The sequence below is a fragment of the Pongo pygmaeus genome, chromosome 11 (assembly GCF_028885625.2).
Source record: "Pongo pygmaeus isolate AG05252 chromosome 11, NHGRI_mPonPyg2-v2.0_pri, whole genome shotgun sequence".
NCBI lineage: Eukaryota > Metazoa > Chordata > Mammalia > Primates > Hominidae > Pongo > Pongo pygmaeus.
In genome coordinates, this window is record NC_072384.2 from 118,210,610 (window position 1) to 118,237,022 (window position 26,413).

Sequence of the window (26,413 nt, forward strand, 5' to 3'; positions counted from 1 at the left end):
AAGACCCAGCAGCCAAAGGGAAAGTTCTGGGTCTCACTGCACTTGCATTTGAAGTATCAAAACTAAGCCGAACCCAGATCGTCTCCTCCCCCACCCACCTTTCACTCAACAATAGCTAAGTGAACTCAGCTGAAAGTTTCCAAAGAATTTCACTTTGGGGCCAAGCCCAGAGATGGAAACTTTTAGCCTGGGAAGGGAATTTAGCAGGACGCAGAGCAAGTGAAAACAGAAGGGTGGAATTAGGCAAGAGAAGGGCATCACAGCTTCCGCACAGCTGTCTTGTGAAGGCCCAGCACCATGCCTGGTCTAACCTGCAATTTCCCCCCAAGGGCTGCTGCAGCACTGGGCATATGCACAGCCCTGGCAGGAGGGCACTGGTCTTCTACACCTAGGGCCTTGGTAATGGGGTCTCTGCCCTTTTCGCTCTGTGACTAGACACTCATCACTTCTTTCAGAGATATCACTGATGGCTCTGAGCTGGGCTTTCCCAGGGGTTTGACTATACCTGGCCTGCTATGGGGGCCACTGGGGGCTGCAGGAAGAGGTACCAAGGCACCTACAGGGTCCCTTGCTAGCCCCAGAGGAGGCCCTCAAATGACTCAGTCTTTCAAGCAAGTGGGACAGATAGAGACCGGAGAGAAATCTCTTCTTACTGGGACCACCAAACCTCCCATTCGCATCTCCAAATGGACCTAGGCATTTCACCATAGAAAGAATGCCGCTCCAAAGAAGGCTGAGAGTCCAACGGCACCTGCTAGGCAGCTGTCAGAGTGAAATGAAATAATGGCTCAGAGCCTGGTGCTCAAAATGGACCATTGACCACTAGAACAAAAGCCCATTGAAGCAGGGCACCAGCTGGCTCTGTATCCCAGAGCCTGGCACTCTACCTGGCACACAGTGGTGCCTAATTAATCCTAGATGAATGCGCACGCATGCATTGAGAGCAAGTGAAGTGCTGGGGGACCCAGCCACATACCCACGACCAGCAGCCAGTCCCCGGCTCCAGGACAGTGTAGGAGATATCTCTGTAACATGGAGGCTGCTCCCTGTCAAGGCTGTGACCCCCTGAATTTGAGGATCCCCCAGGGAGGATGCCCAGGAAAGAGCTTCCTTCAAGGGTTGAAAGCAATAAGGTGGGCCAATTAGGAGTTCACCGGCAAGCCCAATCCCTGGGAGACTGATTCACCCTCATACCCACCACAGGGCATGAATACTTTACTATGAGTGCCCCTCTCAGAGTCTCAAGAGGCAAATTGGATTTTTTTATTATTGATATATTTTTATTTACTTCTGTCCTTTATATTCTGGTAAATATATATAACATTACATTTCCCATGTTAGCCATTTTTAAGTGTACAGTTCAGTGGCATTAAGGACATTTACATTGTTGTACAACCATCACCATCCTCCTCTTCCAGAAATGTTCTAATTATCTCAAAATGAAACTTTCTACCCATTAGATAACAGCCTCCCATCCTCCCCCTCCTCCTAGGTCCCAATAGTCACTGTTCTATTTTCTGTCTCTGAGTTTGACGACTCTGGATATCTCCTACATGTGGAATCATATAATACTTGTCTTTTTGTGTTCAGCTTACTTCATTTAGCATAATGTCTTCAAGGTCCATCCATGTTGGAGCAGATGTCAGAATTTCCTTCCTTTTTGAGGCTGGATAATATTCTATTTGCATGGAAATGCCACGTTTTGTTAAGTCATTCATCCATTGATTGACAGTTGGGCTGCTTCCACCTTTTGGCTCTGGTGAATTATGCTGCTATGAACACGGGTGAGCAAACAGAAAGGCGATTTTTGGAAGGGAGGGAAAGGAGATCTGGGTTAGGGGCCAAGCCAAGGAAAACAGCACTGAGATCCCTCAACTTGGGGGAAGGTGTTGAGAAGTAGCCACACTCACCCCATCCTGTCTCTACCTGCCTTTTCACCTTACTGGGAATGGGCCGTAGCTAAGGCTAAAACTAAAATGAGTACGTATCAGGGGAGAAGCACATGCATAGGAACAAAAGCAAACATGAGATGAGACTTATTCCATGCCAGGCAATGTCCTAACCACCTTACAACCATTAACTCTCTTAACCCTCCCAATGGCCTTCTGCACAAATACTGTCAATGGCCATGTTTTACAGGAGAGGAAAACAGGGCACAAAGAGATGAAGTCGACTGCTCATGTCACCAGCCAGCAAGAGGCAGAGCCAGGATTCGAACTTAAAACTTCAAGTCTATGTTTAAATCCAGCCCCAGAGGGTGGAGGAGGGGAAATGTTCTCATGCCCTGATCCATCACAGCTTCTTCCACCAGCAGAGAGAAAGAGCAATTGAAAGTAAAGATTCAGGAAGAATTGGTCTTCCTGAGAGATGTCAGGCCCACTCTTGCTGAAGTCTTGTGGGGTTTAAGAAGCTGTGGGCCCCAAAAGGGGCTGGAGGGGGTGACTGGTCCTGAGAGGAGAAAGGGTGTAATTCTGAAGCCAAGAGGGCTCCCGGATGGGAAGCCCTCTTGGCAGCCTAGGTCTCTGCGGGTCCACTTGCTTTGGGAACCACAAAGCCAAAATGTAAAGGAATCTATTTTCTAAGGAAAACACATACTTATACATTCTGAGTAATTTCCCATGGAACAAGGGAAAAATAAACACAACACCCCAAATGGTTTTTTGCTTACAAATGGGTTCAAGTAAAGAGAAGTGGGAGAATAAAATATAGGGTCAGGGGAAAACTCTCTACTGATTCCAAACCTCAGAAACAGCCTGGAGGCTTGAGAGGGTGGGAGGGACAGGGAGGGCTGGGGAGTGAGGTGCCCAGAGTCAGGGGCTTCCTGTCTCCTCTTCTAAGAGCTCCTTGCCTACCCTCAGAGGACCAGAGGAGCAGAAACTCTGGAAGCACAGCTGTAAGCCCAGACTGGGTTCGATAGCCAAGGGATTGTGTAAGTCAGCCACCAGAGGTGGTACAAGTAGGTAAAGATGAAAGCAATGGTCCCATTGTCATCAGCTGGGTAGTCAGGGAAGAGTAGGTGGATTAGGGGCCAGGGCCCAAAAACAGGAAAATTAAGTGGAAAGCTGCAGATCACAGGCATCACTCAAAGGAACTAATCAAAGAGAAAATTGTAAAGGACAGTGTAATCGTGAACAAATCACGTCACTTTCCTGGACCCTGCTGAGTCTCCCGTATAAACAATGGGAGCACACTATTTGATTTCCACCATTGATAATTCCAAATTAGATGAGGAGATAACTGGGGGGACAGAGTTACAGAATGGGGGATGGGACTGGAGGATGAGTACTGGGGCCTGAGGATGGGTACTTGAGAGCCAAGAGAATTTGGAACAGCTAAGAGTCAATTTGCACTGCAAATCAGACCCAGGGAGAACATCCTGACTGGCAGGGGTCCCAGGTTATTGAAAGTTTGGCAGCACCAACATTCAGAGCAGCTGGCCTGGATCTGCTCTAGCAAAAGATTCACACCATGTGGGGACTGCCAGGTCTCCAGGGCCCCAAGGGCCCCACTCTGCCCGAGGCAGCCTGAAGAGGTTGAGATTCCCTGGCCAGCAGTGACCTACCTGTTCCAACTACACTGCACTTCACTGGTGAAAAGTCCTCTGGCCTATTAGGACCTCATTTGGCCCTTACAGCAGCCTGGTGAAGAAGGATGAATCCTCATTCCCATTTTATAGATAAGGAAACTGAGGCTTAGAGAAGACCAGTCTTGGTAAGCCACATGCCTAGCAGAGCCAGGAATGAGCTCATGTCCTGCCTTGTTCGAGAAGAAGGCACCACGCAGGGCATGGAGGGGTGTCATTGTTCCCCAGTGTGTGCCTGGTTTGGGGGACAGAATGTCAAAGGCAAGAACCCCATCTTGTCCTCTGCACAGCCCCTAATTCTCTTCCCCCAGACCCACTGGAAGGTGCTGGAGGCAAGGAGGCCCAGTGGGAAGAACACTAGACCCAGGAGACCTGTGTCCAAAGCTGTCTGCCCTTGGGCAAGTTGGTTTCCACATTTGTAAAAGTAGTGGTTGCACTAGATTAGTAGTTTCCAATATTTCAGTATCAGATCTTTGCTTTTGGCCAGTGAATCTTACTAGACCCCTTGCTAAAAAGAGAAAAAGGAGGGCCACTCCAGATGAATCAGAGTAGAAACTTGGCAGGGCTAGATTCTCATCAAATTTCCATCTACCCCCTGAGGCCCCTCCACAGGACCAAAGTCAATGCAGAGCCCAACTTGCAAACCATCCAATTTCCCAGTCCCCTTCAGGGCCTTCATCTTTCTCTACAGAGCCACTTAAGGACAAAACTTCTCAAATCCCGATGTGGGCCTCCACTCTCTTCTCCTACATGCTCAGCCACCACTGAAATGCTGTCAACTTCCAAATTATAATTCCAAGTCACAACAGATGCCTACCCAACACCTACCCTTGGTTGTCTGTTTAGTTATCTACTGCTGTATAACAAAATATAACCAAATTTAGCAGCAAACACTTATCATCTCACACAATTTCTTAGGATCGGTAATCTAGGAGCAGCTTAGCCAGTGGTTCTGGCCCAAGTTCTCTCACGGGGCACAGTCAAGATGTTAGCTGGGGCTGTATCATCTGAAGGCTTGACTGAGGCTTGAGGATCTGCTTCCAAGAGGGCTCACCCCACTCTCATACTGGCAAGTTGGTGCTGGATGGTGGCAGGAGACCTCAGGTCCTTGCCACATGGCCCTCTCACAACATGGCAGCTGATTTCCACTATAGTGAGTGTTCCAAGGAAGAGTAACCAACATGGAAGCCACAGTGCTTTTTATGACCTCCTTGAAAACCAGACGTGATCACTATCACCATAATTCATTTATTAGAAGCAAGTTACTGAATCCAGCCCACAATGAAGGGGAGAGGAATCAAGCTCCACCTCTTGAATGGAGGAGTATCAGAGAATTTGTGGACTATTTTAAAACCACTACACTGTCCAAGGGCAGACTTATGAACTCCTCCCCCAAACCCAGTCTCATTCAGCTGGTGCCTATTACAGTAAACAGTACCCACTTAAGGTAGCCAGGAGCCTGGGCCATCTCTTTTCTCATGCTCACACCCCTCAAGTCTAATCAAACTCATTAATCAAACTCAAGTCCTCTCATTCTCATCTCCTAACATCCTAGCCACTAGGTAGCAAAGATGATGGTTAAGAGTATGGGCTTCCTGGCCGGGTGCAGTGACTCACACCCGTAATCTCAGCACTTTGAGAGGTCGAGGCAGGAGAACTGCTTGAGACCAGGAGTTCAAGACCAGTCTGGGCAACACAGTGAGACCCCATCTTTACTAAAAGAAATTTATAAATAAATTTTAAAAAGAGTATGGGCTCCCAGACTGAACCCTGGCTCAACCAATTACTAAACCTCCACATGCCTGTTTCCTCATCTTTAAATGAGGAGAATAGTATCTACCATATTGTGAGGATTAAATATACCATGTAAAACCCACAGGACAGTGCCTGGCACATAGTAAACACTAAATAAATACTTGCTATCGTATTTCTCAAATTTGCATCTCTGTCCATCTGCACAGGTCTCAGCAATTGTCATCCTTCACCTAGATGATTTACACAGCCTCCTATTTGGTCTCCTTAAATCCACTCTGTTCTCAAATATGTTCTCCACACAGCAGCCAAAGGGAGCTTTGCAAAGTCCATATTTAATCATGTTAAACATCCACCCTCCACTACCATTGTTTAAAAGCCCTCAAAGGTTTCCCATTGCTTCTTGGGATGAAGATAAAGCCTTCTTCTCACTCTGCACAACCTTGGCCCTTGCCCAAGTATCCAGCCACCTCCTGATAAGCCTCCCTGCTCTTCAGATTTTTGTCAAATACACCATGCTTCTATCTGCCACAGGGCCTTAGCCCATGCTGCTCCCCCAGAGGAAAACTCATGTCTTCCCTCACACCTCCTTACCTCACCTAGAAAAAGTCTAATTGCCTTTCCTATCTCAACACAGGTGTTATTGTCCAAAGAAACCCTCCCTGACTTCAAAATCTCCTTAGAACACACATCCCAGTCTGTGATTATTTGAGTAACCCTCTCTCTTCCACTGGACACAAAGCTCCACGTGAGCAGAGACCACACCTGCCATTGCTCACCATTCTTTGCTCAGCTCCCAGCCCATGCGTGGCACAAAGTCAGTTTCCAGGAAGTGCTTGTGGAATGAATAACTAAATGTTCTTGCTCTCTCAGATATTGCAGGGAGAGTTCCAAGAGTCAGGGACTGGCCAACAGAAAAGGACCCACCCTCCAGGCTGGCCTCCTCCCACCTCACCCACCCTGGAGATGCTGAATCATCAAGTCACTCTTAGCTGGACCATGTCTCGCAGAAACAAATATCAGACCCCTCTGGAAGTGCCATGAAGTGGGGCTTCCTGCCTCACTCTGGGGCTGCCAGAGCTCTTCACACCACTGAGAAAATGATGGCTTCCTCAGATGCAGGGGAAAGGCTCAGATTTGCCTGGCTTCTGGAGGCTGCAGTTCCTGAGTACAAACCCCCGGCTTCTCCCCAGCTGCCCTCCCTGAAATTGGGGTCAGGAAACACATTCCCTTTCCATTAATTTATTTATTCACTGACTTCAGCCACCTTTCAGGGACTCTTTTTCTCCAAACTTCTGCGTGGGCCCCTGGGGGACAGTGTGGGGTGGCAGAGAGCATATCCCACCTAAGTCTTGACCAGCTGTGCCACCAACATGCTTGTGGCCTTAGGAAATTTACTTTCTTTTCCTAATATAACATGACACCTGCCTGCTTCCCCCTGCAAGTGTTCAATACTCCATGTCTGCAATTAACTCCAAGTCACCTCTTTCTTTCATCTCTTTCCCCAGCCACTCTCTGATGCTGGTGGCACTCTCTGTCACACAGAAAGGACTATTCATCCCTGGAAAGATTGTGAACTGGTTCTGCGCTGAGCACAGAAATCCAAGTCTGTCCTACAGAGAAAAGAGAGCCTGCTTCTCACATCACACAAAGGCCTCCGTTTTGCCTGTGACCTCCACGGTCACCCTCCTTGGCCTTTCTTGTCCACTCAGCTAACTTCTTTATTTTGTGTCTGTCCACGCCATGCCTGCTGCTGATGTGCCCAATGTGAGGACCCTGTGTGCTTCCCAATGTCTGAGGCTCTCCTGTTCCTACCATAGAGTCACAGGTCCCCCAGACCCCCACCTGCAGCTCACCAGGTCACAAATCCCAGCATGAATCCTTACAGGAAGCCAAAGAAAGGAGCTTTATCCCCCACCTTGGGACACAGCTCCCTTTGGCCTTGCAGCCCTGAGGCCCCGAGGCCTATGTGCATGGTCACTGGCCTCTTCCTGCCTTGGGCCCATCCTGAGGCCCTGTCTTGGTAAACTGCCTTGAGACCCAACTCCAAATGCCCAGCCCCCTTGCCTTGCTCTTGTTCCTGATTTGCTCTGAGGCCCTGCCGCTGGGGTACAGACATCCCTGGGCCACCTAAACTCCTGAAGATCACCTTCTCCAGAGCCCCAGAAGGTAGGCTAAGCCCACATGGTGTGACACCTGACTCCATACCCTGTTCCTCTATCCACTCACCTTGGCCGAGACCTCCTACCCCTTGTCTTCTGGCCTGGATCACCCCCAGCACAGTCTACCTTGCCTGCCTCTCCCCTAGTTAAAAGTCTCCCTCAGTTTGCTCCCTGCAGTGGGATGACCCTAAATATTCCCCAAACTACTCCTTGTCAAGCATTTCTAGGGCCCCAAAGTAGATCTGAAAGGACTTTTAGCTCTTGCCCTAAGATATAATATTCCTTTTCTTATATATCCCTGTGTTCAAACTATTTATCATTCAACAAACTTTTTTTTTAAGAATCTAATCTGTGCTGGCTTCTATTTTATGCACTTGGGTTGAAGCAATGAACAAAACAGAGAGGAATCTCTGCCCTCATGGGTTTGCACTTCAGTGAAAGCCCACAAGACATGGAGTCAAACTCCAAAAAGAGAATTTCCTCTGCCTGTCCTGAGGCCTCTCCACTTACCAAGTGGAGTCAACCTTTCTGGTACTGCCATCTTGCATCTCAAAGCATCGAGCTCCATTATTGTCTCCCTCCAAGCTCCACTCCTGTTCCAGCTGTTGCTCCCCATGGTTTCCCCTTCAGGGGAGGAACAATTGTGCCCCCTTTGGCTCCTCCAATAGCTCCACCGCTTTTCCTTCCCCCTTCCTTCTGCCTCCTCCTCTTCCTGGGTCAGATTCACTAGTCAGCGCTTTTACCCCTGAGGAACATCCTCTGTCCCCTCTTCAGTAACCCACCCCCCTCCCTTTTGTTCTGTCTCATCAGCAAGGCGAGCTTGCACTGCCCTCCATGCAGATTTTCTCCTCCCCAGAGGCTGCCACTGGAGTCCACAATGACAGGGGAGCTGAACATTTCCCAGTCAGTCGCCAGCCCTCAGCAGAGCTTGGCCTGAGGCCCATGCAAGCATCTCAGGAGAGGAAAATCCACTTTCCTGGACCCAGCCCTGGCTTTCCAGTGAGATCCCACAGCCTCCGCAGGCTGCTGGCATCCACTCCGGAAAGGACATATGGGTGGTAAACAGGACTGTGTGTGCCCTGCAGCCTCCACAGGGCAAAGGCCTGGCCGTTGCCATAGGAGCAGATCTGACACATGTGCAGTGGTTCTGGTGCATAACCAACAAGAACATAGTGCAGAGCCAGCCTGGGCCTTCGGGACCCCTGAGTCACAGAGCAGCCAAAGAACTCCCAAGGGCTCTGAAGGTGGGACAGGGACAGGGACCTGCAATGCCATGGTACCATTACCTCTTCCCTCCCATACATGGAACTATATTCTGTATGGCCTGGCCCCTCAGGTTCCTGTGGCCCTGGCATAGACAATAAGAAATAGCCTACCTCCCTTCTTTTGCCCCCAACAAGCACTCAAAATGAGAGTCATCCATTCTCCTAGACCAAACAACTAGGCAGATACCAGCTCACAGGTGAGTGGAGGCTCGTAACAGCCTGCCCTAACTGCCAGCTTCACCAGAGTCTGGGTATTCTTAGGCCCCTTCATTATGCCAGGGGCCCTCCAGACCTAATTTTGGGCTATCACTAGCACCCAGCCACCCTCTCCAGTGGGCTGAGACACCATGTGAGTGAAGAGGACAGGCTGCGATGAGAAGGGAGTGGCTCTCCCAGTCAGGCACAGAGAGCACCCTGCAAGTCAGCACATTTGGTCAAGACAAAGAAGGGCTGCTACAGAAATCTAAGTGGATATCTGACACTGGGGCAGTGGAACTCTACCCCTTTGGAAGATGAACTGTAGGAGGATTATATTCTCCCTCACCAGGTTTCTTCTTCCCTGGTTAGAAGAGTTTTGAAGTCAACAACAGGGACTAGTTCTGGAGCAAACCAGCTCTAAGCTATAGTGACCCAGAAACAGAAGCTAAGAAGGCAGTAGCTCACACCTGTAATCCCAGCAATTTGGGAGGTCAAGGCAGGAGGATCATTAGAGGCCAGGAGTTTGAGGCTGCAGTGAGCTATGATCATGCCATTGCACTCCAGCCTGGGTGACAGAACAAGACTTTGTCAATAAGAAAGAAGAAAGAAGGAGAGAAGGAGGAGAAGGAGGAGAAGGAGGAGGAAGAGGAGGAGTGGGGAGAAGGAGGAGAAAGAAGAAGAAGAAGAGAAGAAGGAAGAGGAGGAGGAGGAGGAGGAGGAGGAGGAGGAGGAGGGGGAGGAGGAGGAGGAGGAGGAGGCGGCGGCGGCGGCAGCAGCAGCAGCAAAGAAGAGAACAGCATCTTTTCTTTCTTTTTTTTTTTTTTCTGAGACGGAGTCTCGCTCTGTCCCAGGCTGGAGTGCAGTGGTGCGATCTCGGTTCACTGCAAGCTCCGCCTCCCAGGTTCACACCATTCTCCTGCCTCAGCCTCCCGAGCAGCTGGGACTACAGGCGCCCACCACCACACCCGGCCAATTTTTTGTATTTTTAGTAGAGACGGGGTTTCACCGTGTTAGCCAGGATGGTCTCGATCTCCTGACCTCATGATCCGCCCGTCTTGGCCTCCCAAAGTGCTGGGATTACAGGCGTGAGCCACGGCACCCAGCCGAGAACAGCATCTTTAGAAGACCAGCTATTCTGGGAGAAGAAAAGGGGCAAAAAAATGCTGATAACCTTATTATCCTTGGGAACCTAATAAGACTCTAACCAGGTCATAGCTGCCAGGAGAGGGGATTAATGGTACTCAGAAGTTATAATTGAGGTGATGGCAGCTAGAGTATTACCAGGACCTTCCAAAGAAGGCAGAAGAGGAATTTAAGAGGGGGTGGTAAGCAGGCATCATCTTCCCTAGAGAGATCAACACCAAAAAGATTATGATATAGACCTAGGAGGGAGAGAGTCCAGCTTCCAGATTCCAGACTGGGGGCCGGGAGGGTACACAATTCTGAGAGCCCTATCAGTCCTTCCCTGAAGCAGAGAGGATTCACCTACAGAAACACAAGGAAGGGAGGGTCTAGCCACCCCTCCCCCCAACATCCACTCTCACGGGCTTCTGGCAACCCATCTTTGTGGGCACAAGCCCGGGCATCCACAGCAGGGTCATTTTTACAAGGCGTGCACACCCCATGCCTCCCAGGGCTTTTGACACTCCCTAGAGGGACACTGCCAAGGCTCCTGGGAGCACCACAGGAGGCCTGTGGGTGCTATCCTGGAGCCAAGTTCAGCTGCTCCCCCAGCTGGAGCCCAGCCTCCTGATTGTGCACCCCAGCTGGCTCTAGGGACTTGGGGAGGGAGGCTTCCACTTCCCTTTGTAATAAGGGGCTTGGATTAGCAATATTTCCCAACTATGATTTGAGGAACTCTGACTCCACTAGATGCTCCATGGCAAGAGGTTTCACTGGACAAATAATCCTGGGAAAGGCTGCAACTCTACCAACCCTCCTGGAGCTCTCTGTTCTCCTTAGCATAGTAGAGGCTTTGAGCAGCCTACAGTGAGGAGGAGAGGGAAAGCAGCTTAACTTTGGTGATGTTTTGTATTGGCCTCCACACATGAATTCTGTTCTAAGTGGTTTATCTCAAATCCTCTGGGTAAGGCACTATTGTAACTTCATTTTATACAGCCATCTTCTGGGTGGCTCTGCGCTGCTCTTCTTGGCCCAGAGTTTCCCAAATGTCCCATTCAAGCCTGGGATATTTGTCATGAGCACAGCTTTAGAAATTCTGGACAGAAGGACCTCTAAGACTAATTAGATGCTTCCCTCACACTGAGACAAGTCCTGTTAAATTAGAGAGGGAGGGGAGGGGAAGAGAGAGAGAGAGACCGAGAGAGAAACAGAGCAAGAGAGACACACATCAAGAGAGACACACAGAGAGAGAGACACAGAGAGCGACGCAGAGAGACACTGAGAGACACATACAGAGACACGCTGAGAGGGAGATTGAGAGGGACAGAGACTGAGACAGAGAGAGACACTGAGAGACAGAAATACTGAGACACACAGAGACACTGAGAGACAGAGACAACATGAGAGAGATACTGAGAGCCAGGGACACTGAGACACAGAGACACGGAGAGACAGAGACACTGAGACATACACACAGAGAGAAGGCAGCAGGGAGAGGAGAGTGTAGCCATGGTTGTGAGGAGAACCTGCTGAGATGAGCTTTGCGAGTGAGCCTGTGCTTTTGGAGGGGAGATGAAGGCGGCCTGAGTAGGGGATCTCGAACCCACCTGGGCAAAGTCAGATACCCCTTGGAATGGGTTTCCATTCACAAGTTGAGGAGGGCAATGCCCGTGCCAGTGAGAGAGGAACTCTCACGGAGGAAACAGGCAGATCCTCATCACCCTTCGGCTCCTCATGGGCAGCTTGGCCTGGGTGAGGAGGACCCCCGAGTCCACCTGGGAAATCTCGGCCACCTGCTGGAGGGGGCAGCTTTAGGGCTTCGGGGCTAAAGAAGTAGGATAACTAGGGCCAGAATTGTAGGGACAAGGGAGCGCATGCTCAGTGACAGACCCAGGCTGAGTGTGAACGACCCATTCCCCTCCACCCAGCCCTTTCCCCCAAACCACTCACATGCCTGCCCCCCTCAGCCCTGAACACCCAACCCCAGCCTGCACAGAAGACCTGCAGCCTGGGAGCAGGCAGGCTTGGAGCCCTGCAAGGGTTGGGGGTTGGTTCTGTCCATCTTTGGATCCCTACCCCCAGCCCTGTCCAAGACATTTGTCCTCAAAGGAGCTTTATTTGGTCTTCTCTCTATTTTTGTGCAAGCCTAGTGAGACGCCATGGCCAGCAAGAGGAAGCAACAGCCACCTGCTTGGACCTCATTTGAGAGGGGCTGAAATGGGCCACCTGTCCCCAAACTTGCCTCCCACGCAGTAGGTCACAGAGTCTGGCCACTAGGAGAAGGTCCAAGAATGTTAAGGTTTGAAGAGACCTAAGAGCCTAACCTTCCAGCGGAAGCCTCTGTCCCTCCAGGCTGGGGCAAAGAGGGCTGACTCCAAGTGGCAGCACGCGGGTCACATTTGTCTCACATGATTTGGCCTCCGGTGAGCCTAAGCGCTGTGGAGCAAGGGGTGGGAGTTCCCACTCAGGAGTAAGACTGCCGGGATCTAAATCCCGGTTCTGCCACTTCCTATCTGAAAAACACATGCCTCAGTTTCCTTCTCTATAAAACACATCCCCATCGCCAGGCTGAGGGCAGACTCTTTGGGGAAGATCCTTCACCAGCCCATTTTGCAGATGAGGAAACTGAGGTGAATGAGCCAGCACTGGGACCCCAGGTGCTTCATTCCAAGCACAGAGATCTTGCCGCTTCAGCAAGCCAACTTCCTTCCCCAGGGAAGGCTGGGAAACAGTAACTACAGAAGGGGGCAGGAGGGTCTCTGCCTGGGTGCAAGGCTCAAGGCTGGTCAGTCCTGCCATTCCTCTTGCCTCTGGTTTTTCCGAATTCTGCCTCTGCCCCTGGAAAGCCATTGCAGGCAGGGCACTCCCAAGCCTCGTTTACAAAATTATAAGCTTCCTTTGTCCCCAGTCTCCTCTGGTTACAATAACACTCATCAGCTCTCCAGAGCTTTCAGGGGCATGGAAAATGTGACTTCACTCCTCAAGGATTTCTGATTTAACAAAATGGCATTGGTGAAAGAAAATGAAAAAGAATGTCTCTGTCCATCCCTGATAGAAAAGGCAATAGGGCTCCAGCCTCCCAGCCCAGAGTCAGAGCCAAGAGCTCCCAGAGGGTCCAGAAGGCACAGACAGGGGACCCTCACTCCCCCTTGGACCCCACAGACTGGAAATCAGCCTCTCTGGGTGGGGTCTAAGGGGAAAAGGGAGGGAAAGGGTCACTGAAGACAGGTGTCAAAGGCAGGAAATAAATACATCCTGTCTTACCATTCCCCAATTTGACAACTTTATTATTCCTGTCCTTCTTTATTCAGTCAGTCCATCAGTCACTTGTCCTAAGTGCTTAAAACGAGTGACTCTGGTGTCCAACCACCTGGGATAGTATTCTGGCTCTGCCATCTTTCCAAGCCTCAGTTTTCTCATCTGCAAAATAGAGACAATATAGTCTGGACTTTATAGAGCTGCTGTGAAAACTAATGAGATACCATGCTAAGGGCTTCACACCATGCCAGCAGATCAGAAGCTCTCAAGACATGGTAGCTCTTGGTGCTACCTCTCATGGGTGCTGCCACTCATGGGAATGGCAAAGCTTTGTCAAGCAGAGCAATGTGTCTGAGGCTGGACTGTTGGGAGTACCCATCTCATGGCACCTGCAGTCTAGAGACCCAGCCCTGGAGGCTCCTAGCTGGCCCATTACTTTAAGTCCTGAACACCAGGGCTAGTCTAATAGGTAGACTGGCAGGGTAAGGAGAAGGGCTTAGTGAGTGCTCGCTGCATACAAGACGCTGTGCAGGTGCTACGGAAAATTCAGAAACAGCAACTATAAATCAAACTCCACAATTTCAGGTATATGAAAAATATAATTTAAAAAAAAATTCTTTAAATCAAGTTAAATCCATCTCTGAGCCCCCATCCCACATGAGACAGCAAATTTGGTCCTGGTCATTAATGGAACCCGCCCATCCTCTCTCTCACCAGCATCACTGGAAGGGGTGCATGTGTGGTCACTGGCCATTTGTCCCCACTGGTTATGCTGAGATACCTGATGCAAGGCCACACGGTACCCAGGAGCCCAGGGGCTCTGCTGCTTCTGTGCCAACCAGTGCCAGAGAAAACTAGTCACAGACACATCACACTGTCAGCCCACTCTGAGGTCCTGCCCACCCTGGGCATTGCCAGGGAAAAAGGTGCTCTGCCTCTGGGACTCTCCCCTCAAAGCCACTCACATCTCAAAGAACTCAGGCTCCCAGAAAGGAAGAAAAAATAAAAGAAAGCAATTCCTACTCCCTGGCCTGCAGCAGCAAGTCTCCCAAAGCAGGGATCCCAAAGGAGCAGGCTGTTTACATGGGGCAGTAGAGACAAAAATACAAGGATAACAGAAAATGAATCGTCGTATCTCAGAGACAGCCCCTCTAAAGAGGTGACTTCCAGGGGCTCCCAACAAGACACCTGCACCCCCTCCACCTTCTACCCCTACCCCATCACCCACAGGTAGAGGAAGCAGCAAACCACATGGTGACATTTCAGGGCTAACAAAAAGCCCTCCAGGAAGTAAATCAATCTCCCCCAAGCTTCCTGAACACCTACACTCTCCTTCATATAAGGCAGATGTCCTGGAGAGGTCTCTGCCAAAAGGGATCAGTTGACTTATCACTGTCACCTTGCTGAGGCCAGGGCAACAGGGAAGATAAGTGTTGACTGGGAAGCAATACTTATCCAAGAAAGGAAATGGGTATTTAATACCTACTAGGTACCACCAGGTGATTTCACAAACAACCTACCTGTTCATCACAACCACGCAAAATGAGTGCTTCATTCCCCGTTATTGATGAGGAAACAAAGGTCCTGAGAGAGGGGCCAAGGTCACAGAGCTGTATTATGACAAAGCTGAAAACACTCAACCAATATTTAATAATAATACTATCACTTAGGGTACTATTATCATTCCCATTTTACAGAAGAGACTCTGAGGCACAGCAATTAAATGACCTGTAAGGGCCAAGAAGGCTGCCCCTGAGGCCTGGGCTATTGATCCCCTCATTTTTCTGCCTCTGCATGAGAAGCAAGAAGGCTGCCCCTGAGGCCTGGGCTATTGATTCCCTCATTTTTCTGCCTCTGCATGAGAAGCAACTGGTTGGAAAGTCCCATCAGTTCTAAGAATTAATGTTCTGCCCGAATTCCTGCAAATGAGTAGGGAAGCACTACCAAGGATTCTGGTAGCTTTGCATAGGACTTAAAGACTCACATCATTTTGAAATACAGTTTTGTAAAAAATAAAAATGCAAATATTTAGAAACCAATTAAAGAGCATTGTTTTGGGGAGCAAAAGACAAAAACCCCCCATGCCTCACTGTCTCCTCCCACTCACCCCCCGCATCAATTCAATGGCCTGAAATCCCTGCCTCTGTTCAATAAACAGAGATGGCTCTAAAGAGAGGACCCAATGTGCTGAGCAGTCGTGGATAAAGAACACCGACAGTCAGAGATGGAAAGATACCTTCGTCGGACAGATGAGAAAACTGAGGTTCGCATGACGGAGCGACTTGCCCAGGGTCAAGCACCTGCGTAGGCACCTGGACACATGTGCGTGTGCACGCACGCAAGGGCTCTGGCCGGCACGGCCCTCACGTGCCCTTACGCACGTATGCCCCGCATGGGTTCCCCCAGCGAGCTATTTCCTGCGCCCACCCCTTCCCCTGCCCGGGCCTCCGGAGCTACTCACACGCAGGTGAAGACTGCCCCCTGGTGGGCGGGAGCCCTCTGGAGGCCCGCAGGCCCAGCGTCCTGCGCCCGTAATCCCTGAAACGCGCTCCTCTGGAATCACCCCCAGGCCCTGGGGTCAGGATCGAGGCTGCTCTGGGAACTGGGCTTACACGGGTGTGGGTTGGGACTTCTGGGGTCTTAGAACCAGGGAAATAATAAAGCAGAGGCTTGATGTTGCAAGTTTAGTTCCTGGAAGCTGATTGAAATGGAGATGAGCAACAGGAAAGTTTTTTGGGGGTGCTTTCTAGAGATCAACACCTCTTCCAAGGAAGGGACACAAGCAGGGCTGGGCAGAGAACGTGAGCTGCAGCACAGTCACCTGAAGGCCGGGAGCACAGAAGTTAGGATGGCCCTCTGGGACTAACAGGTTTAGCAAATAAAAATACAGGATGCCCAGTTAAATTTGAATTTCAGATAAATGTGAAAGTTTTTGTATAAATATGTTCCATGCAAGGAGAGGAGAGTGTCTGTGCAAAAGGGGTGAGAGTTGGGGGGTTGCGGTGATGGAGACTGCTTACATACAGAGAGATGGAACAAACAGGTAAAACAGTCACCCACCACATTCGTGGTTTCTGTGGATTAAACCAACTGTGGATTGGAAATATTGGGGGAAAAAAATGGCTGGTTACAACTGTACCAAACATGTACAGGCTTTTTTTTTCTTGTCATTATTTCCTAAACAATATAGTATGACAATTATTTATGTAGCATTTACATTATGTTTTGTATTACAAGTAATCTAGAGGTTACAGGAGGATGTGTGCAGGTTACAGGAGGATGTGTGTAAGTTACATGAAAATACTACACCGTTTTACATTAGGTATTTGAGTATCCATGGATTTTGGTATCTGAGGGAGTTCTGGAACAAATCCCCCATGGATACTGAGGGACAACTGTACTAGGGATAATAGGAGCCACTTTTCTCATTACTGGAAATGAGAGTAGGAAATATGGAAAAAAGAAAAGAATAAACCCAGTGGAATTACAGATACTGGTGTGAGCTCAGTTTGCAATATATAGAGGTATAAAAATACAGATATAAATGCATGAAGGACTATATGGGCTGTATGTTTGTATGTAGAACTATTGTGGACTGCATATTTATATCCTTCTCCCAAATCCATATATTTAACCCTAAACCACAATGGCATAATATTAGGAAGTTGAGCATTTGGAAGGCAGTTAGATTTAGATGAGGTTATGAGGGTAGAGATCCCCATGAATGGACTGTGTCTTTTAAGAAGAGAGAGAGACTAGAGCTTGTTGTCTCTACCATGTGGGGATACAGTAAGAAGATGGTCATCTGCAAACCAGGAAGTGGGCCTTCACCAGACATGGACTCTGCACCCTGATCTTGGACTTCCCAGACTCCAGAATTGTAAGAAATGCATTTCTGTTGTTTAAGCTACCTAGTCTATGGTATCTTGTTATAGAAGCCCAGGCTGACTAAGAAAATTACTCCAGATATAAAGTTGGAATGTGTGTGTGTGTAGTTTGCTTGTATGTATGTATATCTATATCTACATATGTAGATATATGAGGATATATGTAAAGATACATTTATTCTCTATCTCTACTGAGAATATGTAGGGATAGCAACACCCTAATAACAATGACCACATTCCTTGGTTCCTAAATACCATTCTGTGCTAAAAGAAACCAGAGCTCCTTGCAGAAATAGCCACTTCTAAGACCAGAGCTGAAAAAGTACTGTCAATCACTAAGTGACAGTGACAGTTATTATAACATCCAACCATGATTGTCTAGTTCTCCCTGTAGTTGTATCATTTTTTTGTTTCATGTATCTTGAAGTGCTATTATTAAATACATACACATTTAGAATTGATATCTCTTCTCAAGGAATTGACCCCTTTATCATCTGGGTTAGTCACCTTGGCCTGCCTAACAAAATGCCACAGAATAAGTGGCTTAAACAACAGAAGTTTACTTTATTACTGTTTTGAAGGCTGGAAAGTCCATGATCAAGGTGGCAGCAGGGTTGGTTCTGGTGAAGCCTCTCTTCTCTCCTTGGCTTATAGATGGCCACCTTGTTGTGTCTTCATGTATTAGTCTGTTCTCACATTGCTAATAAAGACGTACCTGAGACTGGGTAATTTATAAAGGAAAGAGATTTAATGGACTCATAGTTTCACATGGCTGGGGAGGCCTCACAATCACACAATCATGGTGGAAGATGAATGAGGAGGAGAGTCACATCTTACATGGCGGCAGGCAAGAGAGCTTGTGTGGGGAATCTCCAATTTATAAAACCATCAGATCTCGTAAGACTTATTCACTATCATGAGAAAAATATGGGGGAAACCACCCCATGATTCAATTATCTCCACCTGGCCCCACCTTCGACATGTGGGGATTATAACAATTCAAGGTGAGATTTGGGTGGGGACACAGCCAGACCATATCACTTAACATGGCACTTCTTCCATGTATGCAGAGAGAGATCTCTGGTGTCTCTTCCTCTTCTTATACAGACACCAGTCCTAACGGCCCCACCCTTATGGCCTCCTTTAACTTTAATTACTCTTGTAAAGGCTCTGTCTCCAAATACAGACACTTTGATGGTTAGGACATCAACATATTAATTTTGAGAAAACACAATTCAGTTCAAAAAATAATCCGTACCCTTGTGACCCATGATCATCTTTATCTTCTTGTCTATTTTGTCAGATATTAATATAGCTATACCAGCTTTTTGATGTTTGATGTTTGCATAAATAGCTTTTTTCATTCTCTTACTTTTGTCAGTGTGTTAATACTTAATACGCATCTCTTCTAAACAGTGTTTTACCATGTCTTGCTTTTTAATTGTCTGACAAACTCTGCATTTTGAGTGCTTAGTCTTTTATTAAATTATTGACATGGTTTCTTTAATTCTACCATCTTGCTACTTGTTTTCTTATCTGTTCCCTCTATTTTTCATTCCTTTGTTTCCTCTTTCCTGTCTTAATTGAGTAATTTTTAGTATTCTATTTTCTCTATTGGCTTTTTAATCATACCTCTTTGTACTTTTTTTTTTTTTTTTTTGCAGAGACAAGTGAACATTTATTTTTGTACCTTTCTTCCTATGTGTATTTCAAGTCTTTTTCAAAACAAAGCCCAAGGAATCTCCAGATTCAATTATGTTCCTGGGCTTGGTCGACAACTGCAGGAGTCTTAGGGAGCCTTGTACAAATGCTAGAGTTACTCATTTACCAACATTAAACCCTAGGATAGAAGATGCAACAAAGCAGGTTTCCTTCCTCCATGGAATGTGCTGATTTCAGACGAGGCAGCAGCCAATGTAGAAAACGCTGGAATTTTTCCTTGGAACTGGACTGTGATGAGAGTTGCTTGCCATGAACATAAGCTACTGTCTTTTCTTTGACCCTTCCTTTCCAGTTTTTGAAGATAAAGCCGGAAATAATCTTCTCCGAAGATACTTGATAAAAATTCCCCCCAAAAAAACAAAAACACGTGCTTCCACTTCACTGATAAAAATTTACTGCAGTTTGGCACCTGGGTCTAGTTCAGCTGGCGGATGAGCTGATTGATGCATTCACCCTGATAGCCAGGTGTGCCTATCTCCTTGAGGAAGCCCACTCTATTTTTGGTAGCATGACAGGCCACTGAGAAGTGGAAAGGGCACAAGAACCATGAGATCTCCTGGAAATGCTTCCCTGGGAAGGCAATTTCATGAATGAGGTCTTCCAAGCAAATGACACCAAACTTCAAACTTCCCAAGGTGCTCCTCAATTACTGTGTTGTCTGTCAGAGGGATGGTCTTATTCTTGACCTTGGCTTGTCCATGTTTCAAAATGAGTTCCCAGACAGACTTCGGATTTGGAAATCCCCAGGTCACATAAGGTTCCACTATACACAGCATTTTTAGGTTCTGGTGGGGGTGACTTTTACAAAGACACCACTAAAAATTTTCTTTAGGCGAAGTCTTGCAATGGTTCTCTGCACCAGTAAACATGCCATCAGTCCTTTCAATGCGTTCAACAAAGGCCAAGGAATGTTTATCTGGCGATTCCAAGGCACGAGGTTTCACTTCCAGTCATCTGAGATGCACCTTGTCACGTTTCTGCCTCCAGGAATCATGTAGAAATGATTCCAGTCACTTAAACCTGAGCCCTCTTCCTTTCCTCTGCTCCTTCTTTGCCAAAAGTGCCTGCTTTGCCTGGGTGGCTTTGAGGGCTTGATAAACCTTCCTCTTTTTCAGGAGATTTTCTGGAACCAAAGCGATTTGTCTTTGCTCTTGCTCCACCATCTTTCTAGTGTTGCAACTACCTGCACTTTTTATTTTAGTAATTGCTTTAGAGGTTACAATAGGCATTCTTAACTTATCAGACTTTATCTTGAAATAATATACCATACACATAATTTGAGATTCTTAAAATAGTATAATCTCATTTACCTGCAATCCATCTTTTGTGTTATTATTGCCATATACATATTTTTGCATGAATTATAAACTCCACAATACAATGTTATTATTTTTAAATGAAAATGTTAATTTTTGAATAATTTAAGAAAATAAAAATATAGTGTTATATTTATTCACATGTTTCCCATGTGCCATATTCTTCAATCCTTCCTGTAGATCCAGATTCTCTCTAGTAGCATCTCTCTTCAGCTTAAAGAGCTTCCTTTAGCATTTAATGTAGTACAAGTATGCTGTTGGAAAATTCTCTCTGCTTTTATGTTTAACTTAATATGCCTTTATTTGTCTTCATTTCTGAAAGCTATCTTCACTGAATATTTAATCCAACATTGATAATATATTTCTTTCTGCAATTTAAAGATGTTATTCCATGGTCTTCTGGCTTTCAATTTTTATGATGAGAAGTCAGCTGTAATTCTTATCATTGTTTTCCTGTATATAATGTGCATTTTTATTTGGTTACGTTTAAGAACTTTTTTTCCCAGTTTTAACTTTCAGAAGTTGGACTATCAAAATGCCTGGGTGTGATGTTCCCTGTATTTATCTTGATTGAGATTCACTGAGCTTTCTATATGTGTGACTTACTGATTTTGACCAATTTTGGAAAATTGGTGGGAAGAGCCATTATTAAAGTTTTTTAAATTCTTATTTGCAAATCTTAATCCCTAGGTCAGCAGTCCTCAACCTTTTTGGCAGCAGGGACTTGTTTCATGGAAGACAATTTTTCCATGGACAAGGGTGGGGGATGGTTTCAGAATGAAACTGTTTCACTTTAGATCATCAGGTATTAGTTAGATTCTCATAAGGAGCATGCAACCTACACCCCTCGCATGTGCAGTTCACAATAGGGTTTACACTCCTGTGAGAATCTAATGCTGCCACTGATCTGACAGGAGGTGGAGCTCAGGCAGTACACTCACCTGCTGCTCACATCCTGCTGTGCAGCTCAGTTCCTAACAGGCCATGGGCTGGTACCAGTCTGCAGTCCTGGGGTTGGGGACCCCTGCCCTAGGTTGTCTATAGACTTGTTTCTAATTGAGGTCTTTCCTGTTTCTTCATCTGTATTTTTTTTTTTTTTTTGCAAAAATCTCAAATTTTCAAGAAAGTTGCCCAAATGAAGCAAATCTTTTTTTCTCTAAATTATTTGAGAGGCAATTTCCAACAAGATGCCCTTGCCCACTGAACACTTTTGTATGTATGTATTGCCTATAACAAGGATATTCTCCAATATAACCTAATGAGATCATCAAGGTCAGGAAATTAATGCTACTATATTACTATCACCTCATCTTCAGATCTCATTCATGTTTAGTTGTCTTAATAATGTTCTTTACTGTAAAATATTATAGTCCAGAAACTCACGATGGATTTAGATGTCATGTCTCTTTAGTCTCCTTTAGTCCATAACAATTTCTTTCTTTCCTTGCATTTCATGATCATGACTTTTTTGAAGATTATAGGACAGTTATTTCATAACACATCCCTCAATATAGATTTGTCTTAAGTTTCTCCATGGTGTATTTTAGTTTTTGCATCATTGGCAGAAATATCACCAAAGTGAGCTATACCACTTGAGGTGGGACATCATTGTTATTTATCTGACTAATGGAACAAGTTATGCACAGAAAATTTACCAAGATAGGCCATATTTTTTATGAGGCTTTATTTTTGTAAGACCTTAAAAAATCTCAATAAATTTAATAGTATTCAAGAAATACCAAGTTTTTTATTTGACCACAATAGATTCAGATTAGAAATCAAAAATAGAAAAATAACTAGAAAATCTCTATTTAGAAACTGAATACTGTAAGTCTAAATAATCCATAGGTCAAAGAATAAATCAAAAGAAATTGTAAAGCATTTTTCACTGAATGAAAATGAAAACACAACAGAGCAAAATCTGTAGAATGTTACTGAAGCATAAATTAAGGGGAAATATATATGGCACTAAACGCCTATATTAGTAAAGAGGACAAGTCTCAAGTCAATGGCCTCATCTTCCACCTTAAGAAACTAGAAAAGAAGATTAAATTCAACCCAATGTAACAGGAATGAAGAAAATAACAAAGAATCAAGTGGAATTCAATGAAACAGAAATCAGAAAAATAATAAAGAAAATTATGAAACCAAAAGCTGGTTCTTTGATAATATCAGTAAAATTGACAAATTTCTAGCCAGACTAATATGGAAAAAAGAAACAGAGGACACAAATTACCAATATCAGGAATGAGAAAAGTGGCATGACTATGGCTTCTAAAGATACTATGAGGAAAAAAGCGGATACTGTGGACAATTTTAGGCCAATAAATTGAACAACATAGATATAATGGACAAATTATTTGAAAGACATGAACTACCAAATCTCACTCATGAAGAAATAAATAATATTTATACTGATAACCCTATACTTATTAAGCTAATTGAATTTGAGTTAAAATTCTTCTCATACACATACACACACACACACACACACACACACATACACACACACTCAAACTCACACAAACCACGTGCAGGTCCAGAAAATGACAAACATGAAAGAACTTCAGAAGCAATTTTTTTTAAATTTCAATAGCTTTAGGGGTACAAGTGGGTTTTGGTCACATGGATGAATTATATAGTGGTAAAGTCTGAGCTTTCAGTGTACTCGTCACTCAAATAGTGTACATTGTACTCAATAGGTAATTTTTCATCCCTTACCCCCTCCCAACCTCCCCACCTCTGAGTCTCCAATGTCCATTATACCACTCTGTATGCCATTGGGCACCCATAGCGTAGCTCCCACTTATAAGTGAGAATATGCAGTATTTGGTTTTCAGTTCCTGAGTTATTTCACTTAGGATGACAGCCTTCAATTCCATCCAAGTTGCTGCAAAAGACATTATTTCATTCTTTATGGCTGAATAGTATTCCATGGTATGTGTGTGGTGGGGTGTGGAGGGGTGTGTGTGTGTGTGTATATATATACACTTCAGATATATATATAGATCGTGCCACTGCAGTCCAGTCTGGGCGACAGAGAGAGACTCCATATCAAAAAAAAAAAAAAAAAAGCAAAAAGGTGGAATGCTGCCTTTGTTTTTGTCTTTTTATGGCTTCTTCTGGTTATTGTCATGGTGACTGTCAACCATCATGGCCCTAGTAGGAGTATTGTTTAGCATGGAAATGTGATTATAATAAAGCCTGAGGTATTTTTGAAGTCACTGGTCATCTATTTTGGTTCTAACCATCTCAGCTGGTGTGGTTAAAAAGGGAACTTTTTTATCACAGGTGTCCTGTTTCTTAAAGATAAGCAGAGTTAGGACAGATAGAAATTCAGCTATGTTATATAGGCATTACACCAGTGGGAATGGATCAAATGGTAGATCTAGTTTTAGTTCTTTGAGAAATCTCCGTACTGTTTTCCATAATGGTTGTAGTAATTTACATTCCCACCAGCAGTGTATAAGTGTTCCCTTTTCACCACATCCACACTAAAATCTATCGAGTTTTAACTTTTTAAAAATAAACATTATGGCTGGGGTAAGATGGTATCTCATTGTGGTTTTAATTTGCATTTCGCCAGTGATTAGCGATGTTGAGCATTTTTTCGTATGCTTCTTGGCCATTTGTATATCTTCTTTTGAGAAATGTATGTTCATGTCATTTGCCAATTTTGGATGGAATTATTTGATCTTCAACAAAGACAAAAACGTATACACTAAGGAAAGGACACCCTATTCAATAATGCTGGGAAAACTGTATAGCCACATATAGAAGCGTGAAACTGGATCCCCATCTCTCACCATATACAAAAATTATCTCAAGATGGATTAAAGGCTTAAATCTAAGACCTGAAAACATAAAAATTATAGAAGAAACCCTAGGAAAAACTCTTCTGGACATTGGCCTAGGTAAAGAATTTATGACAAAGATCCCAACAGCAAATGCAACAAAAACAAAAATAAATAAATGGAACATAATTAAACTAAAAAGCTTTTGCACAGCAAAAGAAATAATCAACAGAATAAACAGACAACCTAAAGAATGGGAGAAAATATTTGCAAACTGTACCTCTGATAAAGGATTAATGTCCAGATTCTGCAGAGAACTCAAACAAATCAGCAAGAAAAAAACTCAAACAACTATTACTATAAGGAGTTATTTGTAAAACTCAAGCAGATTTCAAACCTAGAAGAAATGAATATTTTTTTAAAAATTCATAACTTATTACAATTAACCTCAGAAGTGAAAGACAAAATAAACAAATTTTCAGAAAGGAAATGGAGTAGTAAATTAGTTCCCCCCTAAAAATTCACAGACATTATATCCAAGTTTTAAAGAGCAGATGACTATAATGCTGTTTAAACTATTCCAGAGCATTGGAAAAAGAAGGAAAACCTTCAAATTCTTTTTATGACATTTGTATAATATTGATAACAAAACTTGAGAAAGAGGCCAGGCGTGGTGGCTCATGTCTGTAATCCCAACGCTTTGGGAGGCCAGGGCAGGCAGATCGCTTGAGCCTAGGAGTTCTAGACCAGCCTGGGCAACATGGCAAAACCCCATCTCTACAAAAAATAGAAAACTTAGCCACGCATGGTGGTGCACGCCTGTAGTCCCAGCTACTCAGGAGGCTGAGATGGGAGGATTAACTGAGCCCAGGGAGATTGAGGCTGCAGTGAGCTGTGATCATACCAGTGCACTCCAGCCTGGGCAACAGAGTTAAACTGTCTCAAAAGAAAAAAAAAGAAAAAAAAAAAACAACTTGAGAAGGACTGCACATGAACACACACACAAACACACACAAAAGAAAATTCTGTATCAATCTCATTTAGGGAGATATATGTCAAAATATGAAATGAAAAATTAGCAAAAATCATGAGCACATTAAGAATAAAACATCACTATTTCTACCTCTGATATGAAGGAGTAAAATACCTAACAAATCAACCTTTCCATAAATGACAACTACAATCTCTGGGGAAAAAATTTAAAAGTAAAAAATAAGCCAACTACCCTGTCATTGAAAAGCGTTCAATGAGAGGAGGCAGTGGCAGATGTGGGGTGAATTTCATGTTTTGTGACTTGACTCTGGGAGTAGCAGCAGCTGTCATGGTCGTACTTGGCAACAGAAACTCCAATAGAAAAGCACATCATCATGCTTGCTGAAGGAACTAAACAAAGGATACTGGAGAAACCAGAGCTGCCAAAGAGAGAGGATACCCTAGAAAAGAGAAAACCAAAGAGGAAGAATCCCAAAATCTGTGTATAAACTCTGCCCAGTCTGGCTCCCCTGAAACATGTATGTATGGGGCAGACTGGAGGCAGTCTTAACGGAGGTCTGAATTGCCACACACTACAGGCCAGACAGACTTTGAAGTATGACTCTCCCAAGTTAACTGCTTCATAAAACAACACATCAACACTATTTGGAACAATATAACAAACTCCAGAGCCTCCACAACATAACATTCAAAATGTCTGGAATACAATTCAAAATAATTGACATACAAAGAACCAGAAAAGTGTGACCCATTCTCAAGGGAAAAAGCAACCAACTGGGGTTCAGTCCTGAGAAGAGCCAGGTGTTGGAATGATCAGATAAAGACTTTAAAAGCAGCCATTATACCTGCGCTCAATGGGGTAAATGGAACCTTCTCAAAATAAATGAAAAGATCAGAAATCTCAGCAGAGAAATAAAAAAATAAAATAACCAAAAAGAGATTTTATCTGAAAAATTTAATATCTAAAATAAAATTCACTGGATGGGCCTATTTGCAAAATGGAGATGACAGAGGAAAGAATCAATGAACTTAAGGAAATCAACCAATCTGAAGAAAAGGGGAAAAGAGCACCTCAAGGACATGTGGAATAACTTCAAAAGTAGAGGAGGAAGAGAATGGAGCAGAAAAAACATTTAAAGGGAAAGGTCTGAAAACTCTCTACATTTGATAAAAGATGGGAATGTGCAAAATTAAGAAGCTCAGCAAACATCAAACAGGAAATATTTAAATAAAAACTTTATTGGTTACATCATGGTCAACTCACTGGACCCAAGGAAAAAGAGAAAATCTTGAAAGCAGCCAGACAAAAATGAAATGTTACATTTTTATTTGGACAACAACAGTTTAAATGACCATAGACT

General features: G+C 45.0%; 1 pseudogene; it reads right to left on the reverse strand.

The window, feature by feature from the left end:
- Window positions 1-19,364: 19,364 nt before the first annotated feature.
- On the reverse strand, window positions 19,365-20,124 carry LOC129031466 (ribosomal protein uL30-like; annotated as a pseudogene).
- Window positions 20,125-26,413: the final 6,289 nt, after the last annotated feature.